General features: G+C 43.8%; 2 long non-coding RNA genes across 2 annotated transcripts in view; both read left to right on the top strand.

Moving 5' to 3' along the window:
* Positions 1-22,807, top strand: part of LOC132243999 (uncharacterized) — a 158,678-nt gene that overhangs the window by 87,555 nt on the left and 48,316 nt on the right. The window lies entirely within an intron of this gene.
* LOC109281197 (uncharacterized) lies at positions 10,649-13,056 on the top strand. Its single transcript, XR_002087765.2, has 3 exons — positions 10,649-11,010; positions 12,263-12,319; positions 12,725-13,056. It is a non-coding gene; the product is annotated as an uncharacterized LOC109281197 (long non-coding RNA).

Consider the following 22,807-nt stretch of genomic DNA (forward strand, 5'->3'; position numbering starts at 1 on the left):
CTTTGATAAGCAGGCAAACCAAAGAATATAGGCCATTCCATCAAGTATGTCTGCTTGTTTAACATTCGCTTACTATCATGGGCAAAAGCATTTAGAAGCCGTCTCCTCTTTCCTCCCTCCCTCCCCCCTTTTTTTTGGTCAAGCACAGAGAAGCCTTTCAAGGCTTTTTATAAACTATGTAATTGGGTATGTTTTCCAAAGCATGGCTGTGTTCTTTCTGAAGGTTTAGCAAAGAACATTATTCCAATTCTTCTGTAGGCCTTCAGAAGTGCTGAGCCTTTCAACAGTATAATGTGTGAAGGATTACAAATTTGTTTTTCAAAAGACCTCCCCAAATCCCTGCTGGTTGCACCAGTTCCTGTCCTCATGTCCCTAGTATCTCTGCCCCAGCCCCCTACTCTGACTCCAAGCTGTACCAAACTGGCACTCTTGCTTTCTCTCTCTCCATCAGTGTCCCTCACTCTTTCACTTCTTTTTAGCTTTTCCCATTTTTTTATGCAAACAAAAGTGTAGAAAAAGATTGCCATGGCAACAATGGCTCAGTAGGCCATTGGTGTTGATGCAAGTTCTAAACTTTTTAAAATAATGGCCTCAAAAGAACAGGAAGGGAACAGACTGAGAGAGAAAAAGAGAGTAAGAGGGAGTGAGAGAGCGCAAAAAGCAATGAAAAGTGGGACAAAAACATTGGAAATGCATTCAGGCTGACATCATCACCCTTTCCCACAGTGGTCATTCACTTGTGAGACTCCAGTGTCCATTCACTGTCTTAAAGCTAGCTTTCTAGAGCCTGGGGAGACCATCTTTCCCTGCCTGAATGCCTTTTTTGTTGTGAAACAGTGGACTGTTTCTGAATCCCTGCATAAAGGGCTGAGTAATTCACTTCAGTTGCCAGGAAGTCTGAGCCACTTGTGAGCTAACAATAGTTAACTTTATCTCCCACCCTGAGCTGAAAGTTCCAGCTGTAGGTCCCGAATTCTAATAAGGGCTTTACTCATGCCTCTGAGGTTATGGTAATATTTTATACATCTTTTTTCATTAAGACACAGTCATAGCTACTGTTGAGGCACCGGAGGCAAGTACTGTCGATTGATGGGAAAAAAAAATAAAAAAGAAAGAAAGAAAATAGCTTTTATATCAGCTGGACAGATTTGCTGTTTAATACTAGAATTATCAACTGGGTTGGGGAAAGCAGAACTTACATCTAACCAGTTGCATTATAAACCTCTGAGTCAAACAATACCTTCTGATTGCTTCATATTTGTAAAATAGCTTCCGTTTTTACAACTTGGGATTGCTGTGGGTTTTTTGCCCCCCCCCCGTCCCCTCTTCCTGCATAAGAGGGACGATGGGTGCCAAGAAACAGGGTGAATCATGAGGAATGTAGATGAATGTGTTTGGGCTTCCCTTTTAATCCGGATTTGGATGTTGATGCCAGTTCTCAGAAAAATCCTGTACAATGACAGCCCAGCTGAATGTATGTGATGACACACAAGAGTGATTCATGCAGCGGACCTGCAAAGCCAGTAACCATGGTGTGAATTGAAAAGAGATGTGGAACATCAGTTTTCTTTACTTTCCAAACTAATTGCCTTCCCATGAATTAATGAAACCAAATTCAATGCAGAAGACAACACCAAATATTGCCCTCCAATATTCTGTAGTGAAAATTATTTCCTCACTTCCCACTTTTAAATTAATGGTCACTGGGACTGCATTTAATTTCAGTGCGTCTCTTTAAACTTCCTCACTGGGCATAAAAGACAGCACTATTCAAACAGTTCTTCCGTGTCTTTGGCTAATGCTTCCTTCCCACTGTGCCTTGAGAAATAGCATTAGAAATGCTTGAGTGAAAATAAAGACACAGTTCTTTAACTTCCACTTAATACATTATTAATTTTAAAAAATGATTGAAAGATGCATACAATATTTGCAAAATAAAACAACAGATGTACTCTGTGTACTCCCCATGTAAGGCAATCTTGTGTCCTTGATCTGTACAAAGGACTCTGACTGATGCCAGTGGGAGCTGCATGTGTTGTAGATCAAGCCATTGCATTGTAAATAAGTTACTTGGCCTTTTGGATAAGATCAAGTGTAGAATCACTTTAATATCTAGTATCAAAGTGACCTCTATCAGGCAAGAAAATCCTGAGCATGCAGGATCATGGAATGGATGATAAGACTGATTTTTTTCCCCTCTTTAACAGTTGCAATTTCTGATCTTCACTGTGAGTTCATCTTGACTCGTTTACAGCATTCTAGCTAAAATGTTAAAACAAAAGCAAACAAGCAATCTTTTACCCTCATCAAGGCAAACCCTATTAGAGAAGAAGCAGGCCCCACAATCATATCAACCACAGAAGATGGACAGAAGGTTTGGGAGAGAGTCATTTCATGCAAGATGTTTGTTAATCATGAAATAGCTTTAAAGTCCTTGAATCTCCTCCAGTGGTCCTAATTGAAAACGCTGATCTGCTGGCAAGGCATCTCTTCAAGCTCTCACAGAGTGCTGTCAATGCACTTGAGCCAAAATAGGTGAACTGAAGCTGAATGTATTATATTTTGACACCCATTCTGACTAAAAGGAAATAACAGGCTAATGCTTCCTAATGGTAAAAGCTGAATGGCTGAAGTACCTATGCCAAACAAAAAGGAATCTGGCCCTCTAGTTTACAGTGAGTTGCAGAAGTCATGATGGGGCTTTGGCATCCTCAAATGATCCTCTTCATTCCTGAGATAAAGCTTATTCTATTTGAAAATCTGACTACATTTTAGGTGCCTAAATCAGAACTCAGTTCTTTGAAAACCATAATGTGGTGGTAGACAGTAACCACTTGAAAATTCAGCCCTGTTTTTTGAAAAGTTGAGCCTCAGTTATAGGCACTGAGTATGTGTGGCCCGAGGGCCCTGGCCCCCCTTGGGAGGAAGGTAGGGTAACCACCCATCCCTAATTGGGTGGGACAGTCCTGAAATGGGAACATCAACTCCTGCTCCCAGGCTGCATGACTCCAAGACTGCATTTGTTCCAGTTTTCCAGCATTGTGTAGGGATCTGGGTTTTCTGTTCACTGAAGAAAAACACAGGGAATGGTGGGTATCCCTTTGCAGGCTGGCAGAGTTCCATGAGTAGAATGGCCACAGGTGAGTGCTGCAATGGTGTCATCTGCCAATACTGAGAACAGTCTGCACAGGAAATTAGTCTGCAAGAGTAGTAAATTTACTACTGCACGGGTGTGTTTACACATGGTGATACTGCACAATGGTTACTGCACATTTATTTAGTATTTGTATATTACAATACTAAATTGTAATACTAATTGTAGAATAGATGTGGGCACTTGAAAGCCCACATCTATGAGGCCCTAGCCACTGGAATGCAGGGCCTCATTTGGTGTCAGCTGGCAGGGCAAATCTAGTAGTGTAGTAGTACTGTTGGTGCTGTGATGCCCTACTGCACAGTATTATTCAACTGTTGTGCAGTCAGTGTGTCATGTAGATGTGCTCCAAGAGTAGTAAATGTACCGCACAGTAATGCTTCGCCATGTAACTATGCGCAGTAGCTACTATGCAGTAAATAAGTCTACTGTACAGTTAGCTAGTATCTGTAAATACAGGTACTAGATTAACTGTATAGTAGTTACTGTGCAGCAGCGCTTGTGTAGATGCTGACTGGGAGCAAACTTGCTGCCAGTCAGCCACATCCAGGAAGGGACCAAGTCCTGGTGCTGCTAAGCTTCTGGTTCCCTGCAGGAGCCAGGAGCCAATCAGTTCTGGGATGGGGTTGCTCTCTGCCCCTCCAGTCACAGTGCTGCACAGCTCCTGGCTCCCCACAGGAGCTGGGAGCTGAGCAACACCAGGACTGGGGAGCCCTCTGCTTCCCTGCCCAGCCAGGAGCTCACTGCCAGCTGTCCCGCTGGCAGGACAGCTTCTAGCCAACCTCCTGCTAGGTGGGGATTCCCTGCCTAGCTGAGGGTTCGCTGGCAGCTGCCTTACCAGCTGATTGGGGTATGGGGGGGAAATAGCTGTGAGGGAGGGGACACCTGGCTGCTGTAGGGGGGCAGAGCAGAGCAGGAGTAGCCCTGCTCTGAATTGCTCCCCTTGGGAGCAAATTTACTTCTGATGGGTGTGGCAGGCCAGTAGGGGGTGCTCCTGCATTGAGCCACCCACCTCACTGTGCCTGACCACCTTCCAGGCTTCAAGTGCCTCCCTGGGGGCACCTCATGTCCGGCTGACCCCCTTCCTGGAGCACACCTGGAAGCCTGGGGGTAACACCACCACCACCCAGGGTCTGGATTGATCTTGGCCCTGTTCCCCTGGAAAACACAGGCCTAGTAGTCCTTGAGGGGTACTTGACCCACTGCAAGAACTTGGGTTGCTTCTCTCAGTCTGAAGCACCAATAGCAGTCTCCCTTAGTCAGCTGAACCAAGGGTACCCCAAGGCATAATCTAGACCTTCTGCCAATAAGTCTCCCATGCTAGATACAGAGGAGAAATTTACTGGTCACAAGGAGTAGGTTTGGAATAGGGTGCAGGGTAGAGCAATATCAGAAAAATACCTTAGAGCAAACAGTGGCATGGTAGCCTTTGATCACACATCCAAGTTACTGCAAGCTATATATCTAGTTAGATCTCAAATAGCTTATTCACATGTATCATCCAAAGGCAGGTGGAGATTCCTTCTGGAGGCAAGCAGTTTATTGAACGTGAGCTTCAGGAGAGAGAGCAGGTTTCAGATGGTCCAGTTTCTCTGAGAGTTCTCATCATAGCTGCTGCCCCCACCTCCTGGGCAGTCCTTAACTTATATAGACTTTATGACCCCATTTACCTGATCCAATGAAGGACAGCAGCTATTGGCTGCCAGCCAACCAATTTGAAATGCATCACTGGTTGCTGGGTAGACTGGCAGGGTCTCTAGCCCCCTTCCAGTCACGATGACATTGCTTAGAACAATAGGTAGTTTAAGCCCCCACCCAGGTGTGTGAGGCCAGTCATGTAGGCAGAGAGAGCAGGTTTCCCCCTCCCTCTGGAATGTATCCAGCTCAGGTTACAACTCAGGGTTACCTGAAGCTGATGAGGCCAGAGGTGTCTGCCCTCTGCAGTGACTATGGTAACGAAATTGTCAGATTAAACATCTGCCTGGTAGCAGAGTTTGGGGAGAGACAGAGATGGCATTCTGCCACACTGGGCACCTGTGTAGATGTGCTCCCAAGGAAAGCTTACTGCGCAGTATTTTACTGCTCAGTAAGCTTACAGCACATTAATAGCATGTGTAGGTACACCTGCTATGTCAGCCCTTGGAGCTATTTTAGTTGGCTTCTGGGTTCCAGCTGTCCTTAAGGGACTATCCAGAAGCCCCAAAGAGCAAGACTATTGTTTACACAAGCCATAGCATCTTCTTCTTCCAGCAAACCCCTTTCCAAGGGACTGGAAGGGGCTGGGTACCATGCGGTCTTTATGTTAGCCTGCCATTGGACGGAGAGTCCTTTTAACCCATTAAATGGGAAGACCTGACTGCTTTGTATCCTATTTACATCTCATGTGAGGTATAAAAGTGCCAGAATATAAACTGTGTAAACGTCTGTAATTTGATGAGTTTGATTTTTTCCTTGCAGAACAGAAAGTATCAGCACTTTGCTTTTAGGTTTAAGATTAATTTCTAACAAGTCAGAAATATCAGGCCACACTGGACAAACAGAGCTGACATGGTGAGAGCTATAACATCCCTCCCCATATGCAAACTGAGGAAGAGTAGGTGGTGGGAAAGGTGAGAAAAGTGGAAGCTGTGAAGGGTATCTTAACCTCACCCTAGCTTTGAAAAAGCTATAGGTGCTCCTGCTGAAAGACAAGGTTTGGGGATACTGAACAGAGACTCTCTTTTAAAAATGTTCAAGATATCTTTTAGGAGCAAATATGCCCTAAATAATCCCCCAAGTTAATAGGCCCAATGCTAGCCTTAATTAACTCAGGAAGTTATATCCTTATATTTTTGCAAAGTTTGCTGGTGCATCCCCCAAGTCCTTATTCTGACCGCATCCCAGTTTTCAATAGGTGTAATACCCTTGCAGTCAAACTTTGCAAGCACAGTTCTAGAGACTGTAAACGTTTCTTTCAGATAGACATATAAGCAAAGCAAAATGAAAGCTGCTGCTTGGTGAAGGGAATAAAAAATAGAATAAGAGTGTGATATTCACAGAGCCACACTGGGAACACTGCAGGAAACCTGCAGGAAAGGAATGCAGCCAAGATGAAAGGAAGAGAGAAAAAAAAATTGGCTGGAGTGGGTGCAAAACAATTACAGTGAATGTACCAAGAACAGGCCTCTCTCTTAATGGTTCAGGGAGTAGATCTGGCCACAGGACAGCAGGGGGTAACTCATTTATTTATTTATTTTTTATACTTTTCTATCTGTGTAATAAAAGCAGAAAACTTCAATTCTGCACTGGGAGATATCACTTAGAATCAAACCATAAGATCCTCATTCAGAAACCTGATGTTTTCCACTTCCTTTCCCAGCCATTCTCTTTAGTCATCTTTGGCAGTGGAGTCTAATTTTAACTGCATGTGCATCTTTATCCCTTTTGAAGCAGGAAATATTAATCACAAAATCTGATTGGTCTCACTGTTGCTTACCCCAGGGCTGTTCTTTTGACTTATGAAAACTGGTGTCAGTTGGCATTGTCATCCACATGGCTAGATGAGCACAAGTGAAAGCCCAGCTATTTCCATTTTAACTAGACAATACGGCAGAGGAGCTGATAAATGCTGAGGTAGGGTATATTTCTGCAGGGAGGTTTTATAGAGTGAAGCTTTCTCACTGGTTTCATATCTACCCTGTTGCTGCTAGGGCTGGAAATGTCCATGCCAGTATTTTTTTCCTGTTGCTATTAGCAGAGCTCATCAAAAGACATGAAGAAAGTGCAAAGGTACTGCAGTTAGCTAAGTGTGTTAAGGAAAAAAATATTCTAGCCCTCTGCTTTCCATCCTTTACTCCTTTTCAAACAATCTCCCATCAGGTTAAAGAACATTTGTTAGCTTGAGTTATCCAGAAAGGAAACTGTTGGTATGTTATAGAAACTTGTTTAGCTCAGGGTTTAGGCCCCTTCCCTTTTATATAGGTTATATTAGCAATTTTGAATATAGGTTAGATTTGTGAGCTTAAACATACAACTTTCTAACACAGGACTCTAACCTCCAGTTTACAGATTAAGTACTGCCTTCTCTTCCTGCCAGTCTTTCTCTTGAAGCTGATCTACTGCATTCTGCATTTAATATGGCTAAAATCACTGGAAATCAGAGTGTAAGCTTCTGCCCCATGGAGAAGATGATACAGATTAGAAGCCAGGGTTCTCTCTCTCCTTCTTTCATAGCAATAGCTACCACACTGAGCCACAAACCTACAGCTTATTCCCTACATATTTCCCTGTCTTGGCTGACCAGTGAGCCAATTTCAAAGGAAGGCTGGAGAAAAGACTGGATAATGCCTGGTGATTAAACTACCATGCTGGGAAATTGGAGAGATCCAGGTTTAAACTCATTCTTATGGGGGGGGGGGGGTGGAAGAGGAGCAGGGAGCAGAAGCTGTCTCCTACATCCTGGACAAATGCCCTAGCCACTGTGCTCTTGGGATTTCTTCTCTTTTTGGTGAGGGACAGAATGTCAGGACCTGCAGACAAGGAGGCATTCATAGAGCCACAGTCATACATAGCCAGAAAGCAGCCCACTGTACATGTTCAGTAGTCATGTGGACTCATACATGTCCACTGCACAGGAAACGGGTTCTCAAACTCTCTGTAAGTGCCAAAAATGGCAGTTACACGGTGGGGTGTCATTTGGGCATGTTCAGTGAAATAGGATTCTGCCCAAGATGTTTGAGGACAGGATTCTGAATATGATTCAGGATGCAATTCTCAACTCAGCCACAGACGATCTATGCATCATTGGTCAAGTCGTGCAAAATAAGCTTTCCAAAATTTTGAAAGTCTGTTTTGTGCTTTACTTTCTTTACCAATAAAATGGGAGTCATAATGTGTCATTTTGCCATCTTTTCTATTTAGGGCATACTCTCCATATAGTTAGTGCTAAGCAAAATGGGACCTAGTCTTATTTGGAATCTCTGTGCCACGATACTAATAATTAATTGCCCTTGAAATACATGCATTTGTTGCTGTCCAAACTTCCGCTGACTTCAGTGACTAAGTCCTCAATAATCTTGAGAGAAAAAATAAATGTTCACACGTTTAACCTGTTATTTTAAGCAAGTTTGCTTTTAGTTATTAAAGAAATCAGCTACTCCTTTCTTCTGTCTGAGGGATGAATATTTTAAAATAAACAGAGCTGAAAGGTCAGGGATGGTTGCAGGGATGGAGTAGAAGTTTTTAAAAGCTTAATACAATTTTTAGTCTTATTTCTCTTGATGGTTTTCACACAGCATCATGTGCTTTCTTGGAGATGAGTCTGAATTGAAAACAGCTCAAGGCAAAAGAAAACAACTTGGCCATGGAGTCCGTATGTGTGCTAGAGAGACGCAGAGACAGACAGAGAGAGACTGTTCAGATTGGGCTAGGGGGTTTGTGCCTAAGGTACTTCAGGTGCCATCTCAAGTCACATACAATGACTTCTAGAGTTGACACTTTGTTTGGTAGGGTGGGTTTGTACATAGTAGATTAGCTAGATCAGTGATATATAGCATAAGCTTTCCTGAGCTGGAGCTTACCTCATTGGATAGCATGAAAGGTTGAGTAGTGTTTAAAATAGAGGGAGTAATTTGAATAGAAAAGACAGGAAGAGGGGCAGAGGGAGGTCAGCATATAAGGAGAGGTAAACAATAAATCCAAAAGCATCACAAAAACTAATCCAGATAATGGGATAAGAATCGTCGGTATCCGTTTAGAGCATAGTACAATCCAGTTTGTGAATCATTTCTTGTTCCACAATATCCTATTCAAATGTGTTTTTAAAGTTTTGCTAAGAACTGCAACCCTGAAGTCCAGGGAAGTTAGTGTCTTTAACATAGGCCTTTGTGTTTTTCTAGAAATGATGTCAGAATGGGGTTTGTTCATTCTTACATGTAGGATTCACTCTCTCTGTCTATCCAATATGGACAGCAGAAGGGCATTGTAAGCAGGTGATGGTGTATTGAATATGGTAGAGTTGCAGGTGAACGAAACTCAGATGTTATAATCTCTGTTACTAGGTCCAATTATGATGTGGTTTGTATTGTACTGTGCTCTGCTGTGCTGTGCTGTGCTGTATTGTATTGTGTTCTGCTGGGCAAATCTACCTTGCCTTCTGCCTGATTTCAGGCTAACGTGGCAAACTACCTTTCTTTGTTGGGTGTCACTTCAGATATCTATCTAGAGAAAAAATATACCACACGGATGACACTCTCTGCTTCCAGTGGATAGGATTTTTCTACTCAAGTGCATGCACTCAAGTGCATGTTATCAGTTACATTCCCACTCCATTGTGTATCAGGTGGCTTGAGGTGTGGATCTTCCCTTTTCTATGTCAAGGGAGTTGTTTTTGCCACTGGCATTCAGTGGCTCACTCAGAACCACTGAAAAGGGCCTTTGTTTTCTGTGGTACCAGCACCTTAACAATGTCCCCCTTCCATGAGCTGTGCAATACAGAGGAAGGGAGGAAGCGGGGGTGGGGGGGTGGGCAGAGCCATTGGTTCCTATGTTGTCTGAGACACAAGCAATTCATATAAAACCACAAATAAGATCATAATTTGACAGGCAAACTGCAAGAAAAAAAATAAAAACAGATTTCTCCCTCCAAGGCCCTGAATATTTTAGTGATTCTTTTCTTATTTTCCAAAATACATTCTTTTTGCTTAATCACAGGATCAGGTCAAGATGATAGTAGCAGTACCATGTGCTGCTCATGTGCATTTCTTTAATATGAAGGGCTCTAGCATTCTTCCCATTGCCAGTCCACTGAACACAGAGCAAGCAGGCCTACAGGTGCCCACGGCATCTCTTGAGTTCCTGTTGTTTTTCACTTACCTGTGGATGACTGTGTCCAGGTTCTCTTGTGTGTGTAAAGCAGAGGTGGGCAATTATTTTGGGCGGAGGGCCGCTTACTGAGTTTTGGCAAGCCATTGAGGGCTGCATGACAGGCAGCCAGGAGCAGATAAATATTATTTTTCTAAAATTTTAGGGGCTCTGTGGGCTGGATAGAATGGCCTGGTAGGCCGCATCCGGCCCACAGGCCACATTTTGCCCACCCCTGGTGTAAAGGCAACATCCAGAGGACTGGAATAGCAAGACTTTAGGAAGTTTTGTTTGCTGTGAATCTTCTCAGAGGGAATTAGCTACAGTAAGTGAACAGGAACTTGAAATGGCAGGGCTACACAATGAACCGAGACTGATAAAGACAAACTAGCAATTACAATATAAGTGCTGTCTGCATGCTGAATGTTTTCACTTTTACAAAATGAAATAATTCTTTGCCATTCCATAGTACCTAGGAGCTCAATGAGGTTTTGTAAATATAATGGAGACTTGTGGGCCCTATGATTGCCATCCCTGGAGCCTCTGAAGAGAGGGAATCTCTGCAAACATGACCCTTGCTTTCTTCTTGCCTGGTTATCCTGCCCGAGTGGGGTTATCCCTGATGAAATAGATCCTATGGCCTTTCCCCTCAAACCTCACAAATCTATCCATGCTGAGGTGCTGTATATATATCTGCCCTAGCTTGGTCATCCCAGCACTCCCTACATCCAGAGAGGATCTACAGAAAAAATGAAGAGAAAGCCCAACAGAATCTGCAGAAAATGGGACAGTAAAATGAGGTGTGCCCTCATCTACCCTGCCCTCCGTTGCCCGCTCTCACCACTTAACCACTCGTTCCACAACTGACTGAGCATTCTTGATTCAACTTTGTAGGGAGAGCATTTCAGAACTGGCCAACACCTCCCCTCCCATCCTCACACAAATCTTGGATGCTGAATGTATTTGTGAGGAGGACTTCAGCTTCTGAATGAGATATTATAAAGCCTATGTCACAGGTGAGCTAGCTGAGAATTAAATAACTTCCTCAGGATCACATTGTACAACCATAAAAGAGCACCGAGTCCAATGTGGGAATCTTAACACCTGATGCCTTTTTAACTGGTAGGCTACACTCTCTCCCCTGATTATTCTCCTAATTCCCTCCCTACCTAAGGAAAAGAACACTTTCCATGGACAGTTTATCTGATTAGTTTGTTCCCAAGGTAAGATGCCATCTGTGCTTATTCTATATAAACATTTTGAACTACTCCTTTCAAATTGCAAGAAATTGACTTAAAAACCCTGTTTCCCCCTGCTACGAGCACCTCAAAGGGAGAAGAATAGCATATTTAATTTTATTTAGTGCTCATCCAGGACAAAATGGACTCCAGCCTTGTTCTTTATTATTTAATACGCACTTAATTTTTTTTAAATAAAAGATTTAATTTTTGATCTATGCATACCTTCAAAATCCCAAAAGAGCTTATCTCATGTGTTGTTTGGTTTTGCAGGGAGGTTTGCATTTGCTCTCTGAATTTTTTTTTAATTATACTTTATTTGCATTTTTTTTTTTAATCTCTAAAATGCACTGAACTGAGACAATGAATCTCAGGGATGCTGTCCAGTATTAAAACACAAAGATAGCATTCCAGTTGAAGTATTTTAAGTGTTGGCCAGAAAGACTGTTTTGTTGCTAGTGACACAACAGCCTAGGAGCACGTCATTTCGGACATGTACTTGCTACCATTGAAATCTATGGTAATCTTGCATGGACTACCTCAGTCATGGGATCAGTCCCTTAGAGGCTTCATTAGCTGGTCAACAAGCAGCCTATACCTTCAGACCTATCTTTGGCAGTAACTGCACAATTATGTCAATGCATGATGAGGCAATTGCACAGTAATTAATTAATCTTGCAGTGGCGAGGTGCTTGACTCAGGTCATTGCTGCAGGGATGGTTTGGGTTCTGGGAGTAAATAAAAACAAAACTCTGCCCCAGTGCAGCAGGGAGTGATGCTGCTTAGCAAAGAGGGCACTGAACTCTGCAGCAAAATCACCGTCCTGTTTAATTATAGATTTAGGAGGCCTGGGAACGACACACTGGAGTCTTACAGCCCAGTTTAAAGCCTCTTGCTAGACCGCAAATGTTATATAGGCCATCCATGTGTCATGCACTTACTTCACCTCTCATCCATCAGTGCACAAAATTATGGGAGGAAGGAATTAAAAAAACCCAAACCCTAAGCACTTCTTGTTTGTCTTCTCCAGGTCTGAGTGCCAAGCTCACCCAAAAGAAGCAAAACTGACTTTTCCAAATGGCTTCAGGTGAAAGAAAAGTTCTTGGCTATTGCTTTTGCCAGTGACACAAGTGCTTTACCTTCAGTCCAGACCTTGTGAATAATTGACTGATGCATTTGTTAATTTGCTGCAAACTCTTAATTGGTCTGAACAGGTTTGCATTAATAACTGTATCATTCAAATCAGATGAGCTTTGTGGACAGTTATTTTAGGATGCGTTTACTGTATGACCATAGACCCTATGTGCCACAATTAAGAAGCAGGCAGGTGGGGAACCAGGCTTGGCTCCTTGCATAACTCAGGGTTGCCTGAAGGCTTCCATTTGCAGTAGTCCCCTATGACACCTATAGGACTATATGGCAATGGGAGGGCAGTAAAAAGGCCTAATGACATATTTAATCATGCCCTTTTTTGCCTGTTATGATCCTACAGAAAGAAAAATGGGATAAAGGCTGTGAAGCATCCTGCCACCACAGGATTCTCCTATACTGGGCATGGAGATCACCATGTGCCAATGAACTGACCTGGCAACTGAACCGTGACATGGATGTTGCCTCATACTCTTCCTGGAGGACAAGCCAATAGCAATGGTTGGAAAGAAAAATGTTTTGCTATCAGCAAATGGCAATTCATTGAAAGCAAAACAGGAAAACGTTGATGAGATTTTGGGTTTTTTTGGAGGGAAAATCAGGAATGAGCGTTTCGATTTTCCATTTTGAGACAACTTTTTGTGTAAACTTGTGGCTTTTGTAAAATTAAAAATTAATCTTGATTTTATCACAGTGCAATATTTTGCTCAAACTTTTTTTGAGAAGGAATTCTCTGTCATGTGGCATCTTGGATTAGTTCTGTTTTAAAACAGGAAAAAAATAATCAAAATCAAACCTCAAAATTTCCTACAAACTGAAAAAGTGAGTTCCTGCCTAGCTTTGCAAGTCAGTGACACAGTGTCAATTACTGGAAAAAAGTGGCACCCACAACATTGTGCCCTGTTTCTTTGCGATAAAAAATAGACACTATGGCCGCATCCACACGAGCGTGGACGTCTGGTTCTCTGGAGACAACTAGCAGCAGCACACCTAGTGCCACTGCAAGTTCTCTCCAGGGAACACCTGTGCCATGTGCCCTTTGGCACGTGGCAGGTTACCTCGAGTGTGGCAGGGGAGGCTGGGGCCAGCACTGGGCTGGCCCCAGAAGCCTTACCTGGGGTCCTGGGGGCCTCCAAGGGCTGCAGCAGCAGTGATTCTGCCACTCAGAGCCTAGCTGGAGTGTGGGTCTGGCCAGCCAAGCTCGGGTTTTGAGTGGCGTGCACTGTCCCTGCATGTGCCGCTCCACTTTTTTTGCTCGGGTTTTTTTGACCCCTGGATATCCAGGGGTCAAAACCCCCCACCCTGTGCTGCTCCCTTGCAGTGCAGAGAACAGCTAAATATATGGTATGTGACACTGTGGACATGTCTGCAGTGCCATATTCTGCAAGATGGCATTTGTCTGGATGTGGCCTAGGAGTGCATGCCATTTCTGAGAAGAAAGGAAAATTCAGAAGAATAAGAGGAGAATTTGGCCCTAGGACCACAACACGAGCATCCAAAAATGAATTGTGAAGATGATTGTGTTATTTTGTCAAGTAGAAAAGTCAGACTACAGGCACAGTTCTCTTCCTGCAGGATATGATTAACTCCCATTGACTTAATCACATCATGTGTAGAGGATAATAGGGCCCAACAGTAGAAAGCCAAATATTGTCTTTAGACCTGAATTTTCCTTATTGTGAGTCACTGAACTGCATGTCCATGCATCTGTTTTTCTGCTGTAGGCAACAAAATTTTTCCTTCCGTGTCTGATGGGAAAGATGGATAGGAGTCAAACCTAGTAGCTTTTTCACTTATTACGGTAAACTATCAAGTCTGAATTTGAGATATTACTATCCTTACACTGGGATCCTGACAAAACCTCTAAGAAAAAGGAAAACATTCTTCCTATAAAAGGAATGGAATTGCCCACAAAATTATTTCCAGCTTGCCAGGCCTGTGTAATCTGACACACAAGATGAAAAGCATATGAATTTCTGGATCCAGTAATTTCTTGCACATTTAAATATGACACTGTAAAGCAGGGTGGCTCATTTCTCACATTATCATCATCTGTCCTACTCCTGTGCATCTCCTGGATCTGCCTGAGATGCAGCTTCTTGCTGTATAAATGTATGTTGTCCATCAAGGGCACTGAGTCTCTTGCTTTTTAGGGGATTCACTCAGGGTACATGCAGATGTTTGCCATACCCGATTTATGATCATGTGACTTGTGAACACATTTGTGAGTGCCTGGAGCTGGGTGGGGAACCTCATCTAAGTCAGGATTTCTCAACCTTTTTCTTCCTGAGGCCCCCCCACTAGCATGCTATAAAAACTCCATGGCCTACCTGTACCACAACAGCTGTTTTTATGCATATCCAGAATGCAGGGGGTGGGTCCTAGGTGAGGTGGGCGAGGCAGGGGGGCATAGGCAACACACGGGGGGCATAAGTGATGCATCAGGAGGGTTAGGGAAGGCCTGGGGGGCATAGGTGATGCATTGGGGGGGCGTGGGGAGAACACATGCCCTCCAGATTTGTGCATCCGCAGCAGGCACAGGACTGCAGCTTGGCCAGGCTGGCACGAACAGGAGCCGCATCTGTGGCCCAGCGGCTGGGACCTGGCACAGGAGGGTGGAGTGGGGTGGCAAGACTCATTGCCACTGCTGCCAGAACCGCTGTGCCAGCTGCGCCGCCAGCAGTGAGAGGGGAGGCCGGGCCATGGCTTTACCCCACTGCCTGGCCTGGCTGCTGCTACCTCTCCCCTCAGGCTGTGGCTCTACCCTTGAGGGGAGGCAGGGTAGGGAGAAATGTGGAGCCCTTAAATTTGCTTGCAGCCCCCCATGGACCCCTGGTTGAGAACCACTGAACTAAGTAACTCACAGTGTTGGGGGGCAGCTGGGATCCAGGGGGAGGGAGCCTAGTGGGTCCATGGGATGGGGCTGGCAGGTTCAGGGCAGGCTCATGGGTCTGTGGGGGGCAAGGGGTTAGTGGGTCAACAAGTGGGTTTTGTCCTTCCAGGGGTGAGGGTGTCGGGGGAGGGCAGTAAAAATAGCTTAGTCAGGGTTGCAGTAGGGGGGCAGGTTGGAAGAACTTATCCCTAGGGTTGGGGCAACCAGCTGGGCTTTCTCAGCCACAGGATGGTGCTCCAAATGTGTGCTGATGTTTAGTAGATGGGGCTAACCTCTGAACTAGTATAGATTAGGCCAGTCATTTTTTGTCCAAGCTGACCTCCCCACAGGTCTGTACAGACTGTCACTTAGACTGACTATGCCTAGTTAGGTCAATCTAAATATAACATCTGCATGTACCCTCTGATGGCAAGACAGGGCACAAATCAGTTGGGCCCAAGTATATTGATGTTGTAATGGTTTATTTACATTCTCCTTTCCCTTCATCTTGAGATGCAACTAGGATTAGGGCCAGATCTTCTTGTTGTTGCTGTTGTTTTGTTTTGTTATAAATTGATGATATAAAATGGTGTTTCAGCCAAGAAATATGAGAAAAATGTTTAACAAAATATTTTTGTTTCAGAAACACCAAAATGCTTTATTTTTTACTTAGAGTTGTTGTTTGAAAATAGCAGGCTTGGTTAAAGTTAAACCAAAGGTTTAAATAACATGAATGTGAAACAAAACATTTCTTTTGGTGTTGAATGAAATGCTTCTATGTTTTTTGGTTTTTCATGTTTCTTTCATTCCATTTGACATTGTGTTCATTTCTTTAATTTCACCAACAAAAAATGAACCATTTTTTTTTCCTTCTGATTTTTTGGTTCATTAGCCAAAGTGAAAATGCTTGCTAAAGAGACTGCCTGATGGTACATTGCAGAGAACCTTTCTATTTGCCTTCAGAGACAGTAAAGTCTTGAATGAAAAAAAGAGGAATCAAAAATAATTTTTTTTGTGTTTGTCTGTTGAGCATAATGGCATAGACACAGCGACAAACTTAAAAGACTGGTGCTTCAGTAATGCTGAAGCAGCAGCCCATGATTCAGAGGAAGGAAATTCAAAATTCAGGCTGACAAGCAACCCTTAAACAAGCCAATTGTGACTAGATCATTGAGCCAATAGACACTAGCAGCTCTTTTGGAACCATTACGGTCTCTCACCTCAATGCATACTTAAAACCCTTTTTTTTTAAACCCTCGATTATTGACCTGGCAGCTGGTAACAACTCCCTCTGAGCTCTTACCATGTAACTATCAATGCAGTGGCTGCTGCTCATCTACACGGAGCCTGCATGCTAAAAATACACCGTTCCACAAATGTTACTGTGTAGCTGGAGTATTTCTTTTTCCATATGAAATCACTCTGAATATATTTACTAGCCCCCTGCCCCCTCCTCTCCCAATACCATGCAAGACTAATGCATCCTGTAGATAAGAGCCCCAGAGCTGCACTTTGGAAACAGTTCTGCTCTTAGGCCAACAGTGCCCCCTGTGGGAGGGTAGAAAAGGCAGCAGATGTTTTCTTAGCATCATTTTTATCCCAATAATAAGGCAGCCGCTCTGCTTCCAGGCTTCATAGGTCTTCCAGACTCAGCAAAAGGTGAGGACCCCATCCCTTAAAGTAGCTCTTAAATCTCCTTTTATCATTTTCACATATCTTAGTGTTGTTGGAGGTATGCTGTTGGGGCTTCTCCTGCTTGTCACTATCCTCATAAGCTGCTTTAAATTGAGGTTTGTTTGTTCTTTTTTCAAGGTGGAGGCTCTGTAGATGAATTAAAGCAGGCTCAAACTGCACTATTTTTTGACAGCTTTTCCAAGTGCTTTGAAGGGAGCAAGGCACATTTTCTTGTCCTTTCCTGCCTCCCCCTCAGCTACAGATCTTCCAGCCCATGGCTAGGACTGTGTTGCATGGTCTATAGCAGCAAGGCACAGTTATCAGAGACACTTGTGTGGGCTGGGGATTTGTGTGTAGGAAACCCTTCACGCAGATGGTAAGATCCAGACTATCCGGCTTTCGTTTATAGCTCTTTGACCTTAATGAAGTTATTCCTTATTTATGTGGCGTGAGATCAAAATCTGGCTCGAAGGCTTCGGTTTAGATGAATGGACTTCATCGCATATCTGAAATTCCTTTTCATTTTGTTTTTAAGTTGTAGCCTGGGGAAAAGCTGAAACAACACCAAAACAAGCTAAAAATAGGAAGTGATCCTAGGCAGAGACCATTTATGTTACATTTGTATGGCTGATACAGCTACTGAAAATAGGGTGTCATGAGTGGCCGGATGACTTAAGGGTTTTATAATGAGATATGGAATCTTTCATCTCTAGGTCACTGGTTTGAATGTGACCCTGCGTGGCGGTGACTGAAAGCTGCTGCCACCTGATAGCAGCTTGTTCAGCTACATGACATGAGTTGTAGGTCTCCATCTTGTCCCCAGCGGGCAGATGCACATTTCTTGAAACCCACCAACCCCTTTGGCATTAATTGGTGTTCTTATTGTCTCAGCAGAAAGACAGAGCATTAACTAAATAATGTTCACTCCATCACGGGTGATCTTTCCAGTCCAGCAGTGGGGTGCATGAGCAAGGGAAATGAAGGGCAAACTTGCACTTCGATTGCCTCAACCATTGTCGGCCTGCAGAAAGAGAGAGAGAGGACTTCAGGCTACTGAGCTAGCAATCCAGCGTCTTTCCTCAACACTAAAACTGACTTTATAAAGAGGAGCTTATTATAACAGGAACTCTGACAATAGCACGGTACAAAGTGTGCTGTCATCCTGATGGTTAGAATATTAAGGAACCAAAAAAGAACCTTTTAAACTCGTCACTCCTACTCACCAGGGTACACCAGGAGGTGCTCAGCAGCAAACTGTGTGTCATTCACAGCAGGGATTGGAAGCACAATAGCTTCTGTTCTCTCTGCCTGTTCACTGTTGTTTGTTTTATGTTGATACTGTCTACGCACTTAAAGAGATTATATATTTTTCCCATGGCATAAACAAAATGACTTGCATTTCATAAGGAAAGTAACAATCATGAGAAGCCAGTCTTAGAAGGGAGGGGTGGAAAAGTTTACAGCAAGGGGAAATAAAGCCGATCTGTTTGACTTCGAGGTAGCGATTGCAGTTTCCTAAAAAAAGAACAAAAAAAAAGAAAATGCATTGTGCTCTCATTTTAGAGGAGGGGACTGGCCCCATGTGGAACAGTGAGTATTCTCATAGTCGGCAATGTTCGTCACTGAGTTGAGCTCAAAACTAGTTAAAAAAAACCAAACCAAATACAAGTGCAAGTGAGTTTGGTGCTCTCTGGAGACAGATTTCAACCCCCCTCCCCTCCAGCTCAACAGAATTTGAAACAATTGCTGTGAGGGAAGATGATGAAACAATTCCTATGTGGCGGGCCAGTCTCAAAAGGTCAGCCTGGGAGCAGATCCAGGCTGCCCAACCCTCCCCCTTCCCGTCTCAGGTTAAAAGAAATGAAGCAGTTTAAAGTGGTAGGAGGGCATTGGATTATGAAGGGCCCTGAAAGGTAATGTGCATTTGCCCTTTTGTTCTCCAGGGAAAGCATACAGTACATTGTAGTCATTCGCATGGGTTATTTTTTTTCTCCCCCTCCCACCCAAATACAGAACAGTGGCAGCTGAACCACTGTAGGAGAATAGCATTGAAATGTGTAATGCACCATAAATAAACAGAAATAGACAGCCAGGAAGCTGTGGTAATCATCGCTTTGATGTAGCATGAATTATGGTGTATATGTGTGTGGTGAGCTCTTTTTTTTAAAGGCTTCATGTTTCTGGCAGTGCTTGTTTTGACTCAGCTGCTGTTACTTTGGGAAGGGCTTGAATCCAGTTTTCTTTCTACATATCTCCACCTTCGCATTGACAACTGCTGTCACTTGACTCACAGGAAAGTGATCTCGGCTCACACCTCCTGTTCCTGTACAGTTTTCCCTTCTCCTCCTCTTCTCCCGCTCTGCTCTGCAGTTGCAGTGGAGGAGCTGGAGCCTTGGCCCTGTCCCAGGAACAGAATTGAGACACTCCTCCTGCCAGCTACTGAGGATTCCTGTAAAAATGTCCACGCATCATCATGACCTTCCAATGGCAGCTTATTTATATTTCCTGGGCTCATCTACACTAGCCTGTTGTATTCGCTTCCCACTGTTGCGCTAGCAGTGGGAGCAAAAGCATGCCCATTAGTGCAGAAAAGACTCAGGTGGGATTTTAACAGTCATGCCATCTAGTTCTGCCATGAATATTTAAAGTGCAGGTGGCTCTTGAACCCTGCTGTTCCACCCCTGCTTGCACTGGTACAGCCATACTTATCCTAGGGCAACAGGAGGAAGTCATTGGAAAAATGCTAGTGTAGAGACATCCGCTTAGTTATAGACTGGCTTCTATTGGCTTCTCAGAGCCTCTCTCTTTAGCTGGCAAAGCAAACTGCTTGTTTGGAATAATCTCCTGTCTGTTCCTGAGACAGTAGCAAGGCATCTTATTAAAACAACCTCACATTTTCTTTGTGGACTTTGCATTAATGTTTTACCTAGAGTCGACAGTGTGTTTTAAAAAAAAAACATTGCGTGGTCTGAATAGCCACAAATGAGTCTAAAAATGCTTAAGTGCTGCTAGAGTTCAATGAATTCTCTGACCTTATGATAATTTAGGTGTCACAGGGCACCAATAAATGCCAAAAACTGTCTGCCATTCTGTAACTAGCTACATAACCACTATGGAATGTGGTAGCGTTCGACCTGCCTGCTAGTTCGCTTAATGAACTATAAGCAATAAAGTCTCTTTAGACCTATATCCATAAGCGCCCTCTTGTGGCCACTTACACTAGAAATGCAGTGACTTTTTCAGATGCAGACCATGAGATTTGTCTTATTCAGCTCCAGGCTCTTCTCTAAACCCTAGGGTTAAACATTACTAAATGGTTCATTATTCTAATACAAGAGAATACATTTATTAACAGAAAGGGAGGGAGAGAGAGAAAATAAGGCTGTTCTTTTTGGTTCTGTGTCTTAAAAAGAGCAACCTTAAGAATCCAAATATTTGGAACAGTTAAAAATATGCATGAATTTTTGTTCATTTACATTTATATCTTTAGCCGCAATGATTGACAGAGAGCTCTGAGACTGTGATATCTTGCCAGAACCAAAGACTGAGTGCAAAAAAACATAAGTGAACTATTTTAACTAGAACATTACAATGGGAGCTAGGAGCCTAAATCCCTTTAGGGATTGGGGCCTACAGGTCACATCTGTTTTCACTTCAAACTGGTTTTATTTACTGTTTTATAATTTTGGTAGAGAGAAAGGGTTATACTGTCCTTTGTTGCGTTTCTACCTATAAGAAGCTGCAACGCATAAGAACAATATCCCTGGGGTAGATTTATCAAGGAATCAGGCTAGCTTCAGTGGCTAGCTGGAGGGAAGGATCAGCTAGCCAGTTTCTCTTCCCCATTGGGAAGTTTTGTCCAGGCCATCTTCTCAATGGAAGTCTTTGGGAGGTACTGACTAGTTCATTTTCCAGTTTGAAAAATGAAGTTGCTAATTAAAACATATTTGTAAAACACTGTGGAATTTGAATATGTATGCTAATGTGGAGTTTATTTTAGTGGGGTCGTTTCCCAGATAACCATCATTTATTATTATAAATATAAATTAAATTCTGGTTGCATTCCTTTCAGTAATTTTAGAAGTAATTTTTATCGGCATGCATAACGTTTCAATCAATACATTTGCATATACCTAAGAATAAGCAAATAAAAGTAATATGGCAACTTTAATTTTGACCCAAAACAGTGTAAAGACTAGCATGCAGTCATAATTTAAATGTGTGATAGACAAGTGGACATGGATGTAGGAGTTCTGGGGACAGCATTGAAAGCCTGGCAACATACCCAGCTATACAACTCTGGCCCTTTTCTTTCCTCCACTCATCTATCCCCTGAGTTTCAATGCAGCTTCAGACTATTGAGAGGCACCATGGACTTGATTTTTGTGACCTGGCAGATCCAGGAAAATTGCTGAGAACAACATCAGGAACTGTATATGTTCTTTATTGATTTGACAAGTCTTTGACTCTGTTAACTCTGAGGCTCTATGGAAGGTCTTATCAAAGTTTGGCTGCCCAGGGAAATTTATCACCATCTTAAGACTCCTTCATGACCAGATGACTGCCTCATCCTATACAATGGCCCTTTGCCATTTGAACTGGCATGAAGCAGGGCTGTGTGATTGCACCAATTTTGTTTTCCATCTTTCTTGTAGTCCTCAAGATGCTCATCTGTGACCTTCTGCCACATGGCATTAGCATCAAAGTCTGGCCTGAGGGTCGGTAGTGGACTCCATTTCCCAGCAGCCCCTGCCCACTTGTCTGGGGCTGGTCTCCATGAAGACCCCAGCTGCACCTGTGCTGTGATAGTGCAAGGCTGAGGTTGCCATGGGGAGCAGCCCCAGCTGCGTTGTCAGGGCGTGTAGCAGAGCAGGGCATGGGGCTGCTCCAGAGCTGCTTGGATTTTGCAGCAGGGGCAGCTTGGTTTGGGGCCAGGGCAGAGCCATGATCTGCCACCTGTATGCTCTGGGCAGGGGTGCACAGGCAGTGGATCGCAGTTCTCCCCTGGCCCCAGACCAAGCTGCCCCTGCTGCAAGATTGCAGTGGCTCTGGAGCAGCTTACCTGTCCTGCTCTGCCACATGCCCTGGCAGCACGGCTGGGGCCAGTTTCCATGGCAACCCCAGCCTTGCGCTATCACAGTGCAGGTGCAGCTGGGGTTTCCATGCAGACTGGCCCCAGCCATGCAGGCCAGGGTTGCTGGGAAATGGAATCCAGCTGCCGGCCAGATCCACCATTTTGCCCACCCCTGGAGTACAGGATGGATGGGAACCTTTTCAGTCTCTCCTGCCTCCTTGCTAAAACCAAAGTTATTTTGGCCTCGATTGTGGAACTTCAGTACACTGATGATTGTGCTGTCATCACACATACTGAAGAGTACCTACAAATGGCCCTTAAGTGCTTCTCACAAGCATACCAATGCCTGGGACTGATACTTAACATCAGAAAAAACAAAGGCGCTTCACCAGCCTGCTCTGGGCCAGTCAACCCCCCTCTCCCCCCAAGCAAAGATTTTCATTGACAGCAGGAGCTGGAGAATGTTGAACACTTTGCATATGTTAGCAGCCATCTCTCAAAGAAGGCCAACATCGATTAGGAGATCCAGTATTGGATGCAGCATACCAGCTTTGCCTTCAGAAGACTGAATCATCATGTTTTCAACAATCACGACATCAAACAAAGCTCCTAGTGTACAAGGCTGTGGTAATCCCAACCCTTCTCTACAGCTATGCAGCTTGGGTGACTACAGGGGCCACCTGAAAAGCCTGGAATGCCATCACCAGTACTACTTCCAGAAGATCCTTGGCATTAAGTCGGAGGATTGTCACACAAATGCCAGTGACCTCATTAATGCTAACACCACCCGTATGGAAGTACTGATT

Source organism: Alligator mississippiensis, chromosome 1 (genome assembly GCF_030867095.1).
Source record: "Alligator mississippiensis isolate rAllMis1 chromosome 1, rAllMis1, whole genome shotgun sequence".
Classification (NCBI taxonomy): Eukaryota; Metazoa; Chordata; order Crocodylia; family Alligatoridae; genus Alligator; species Alligator mississippiensis.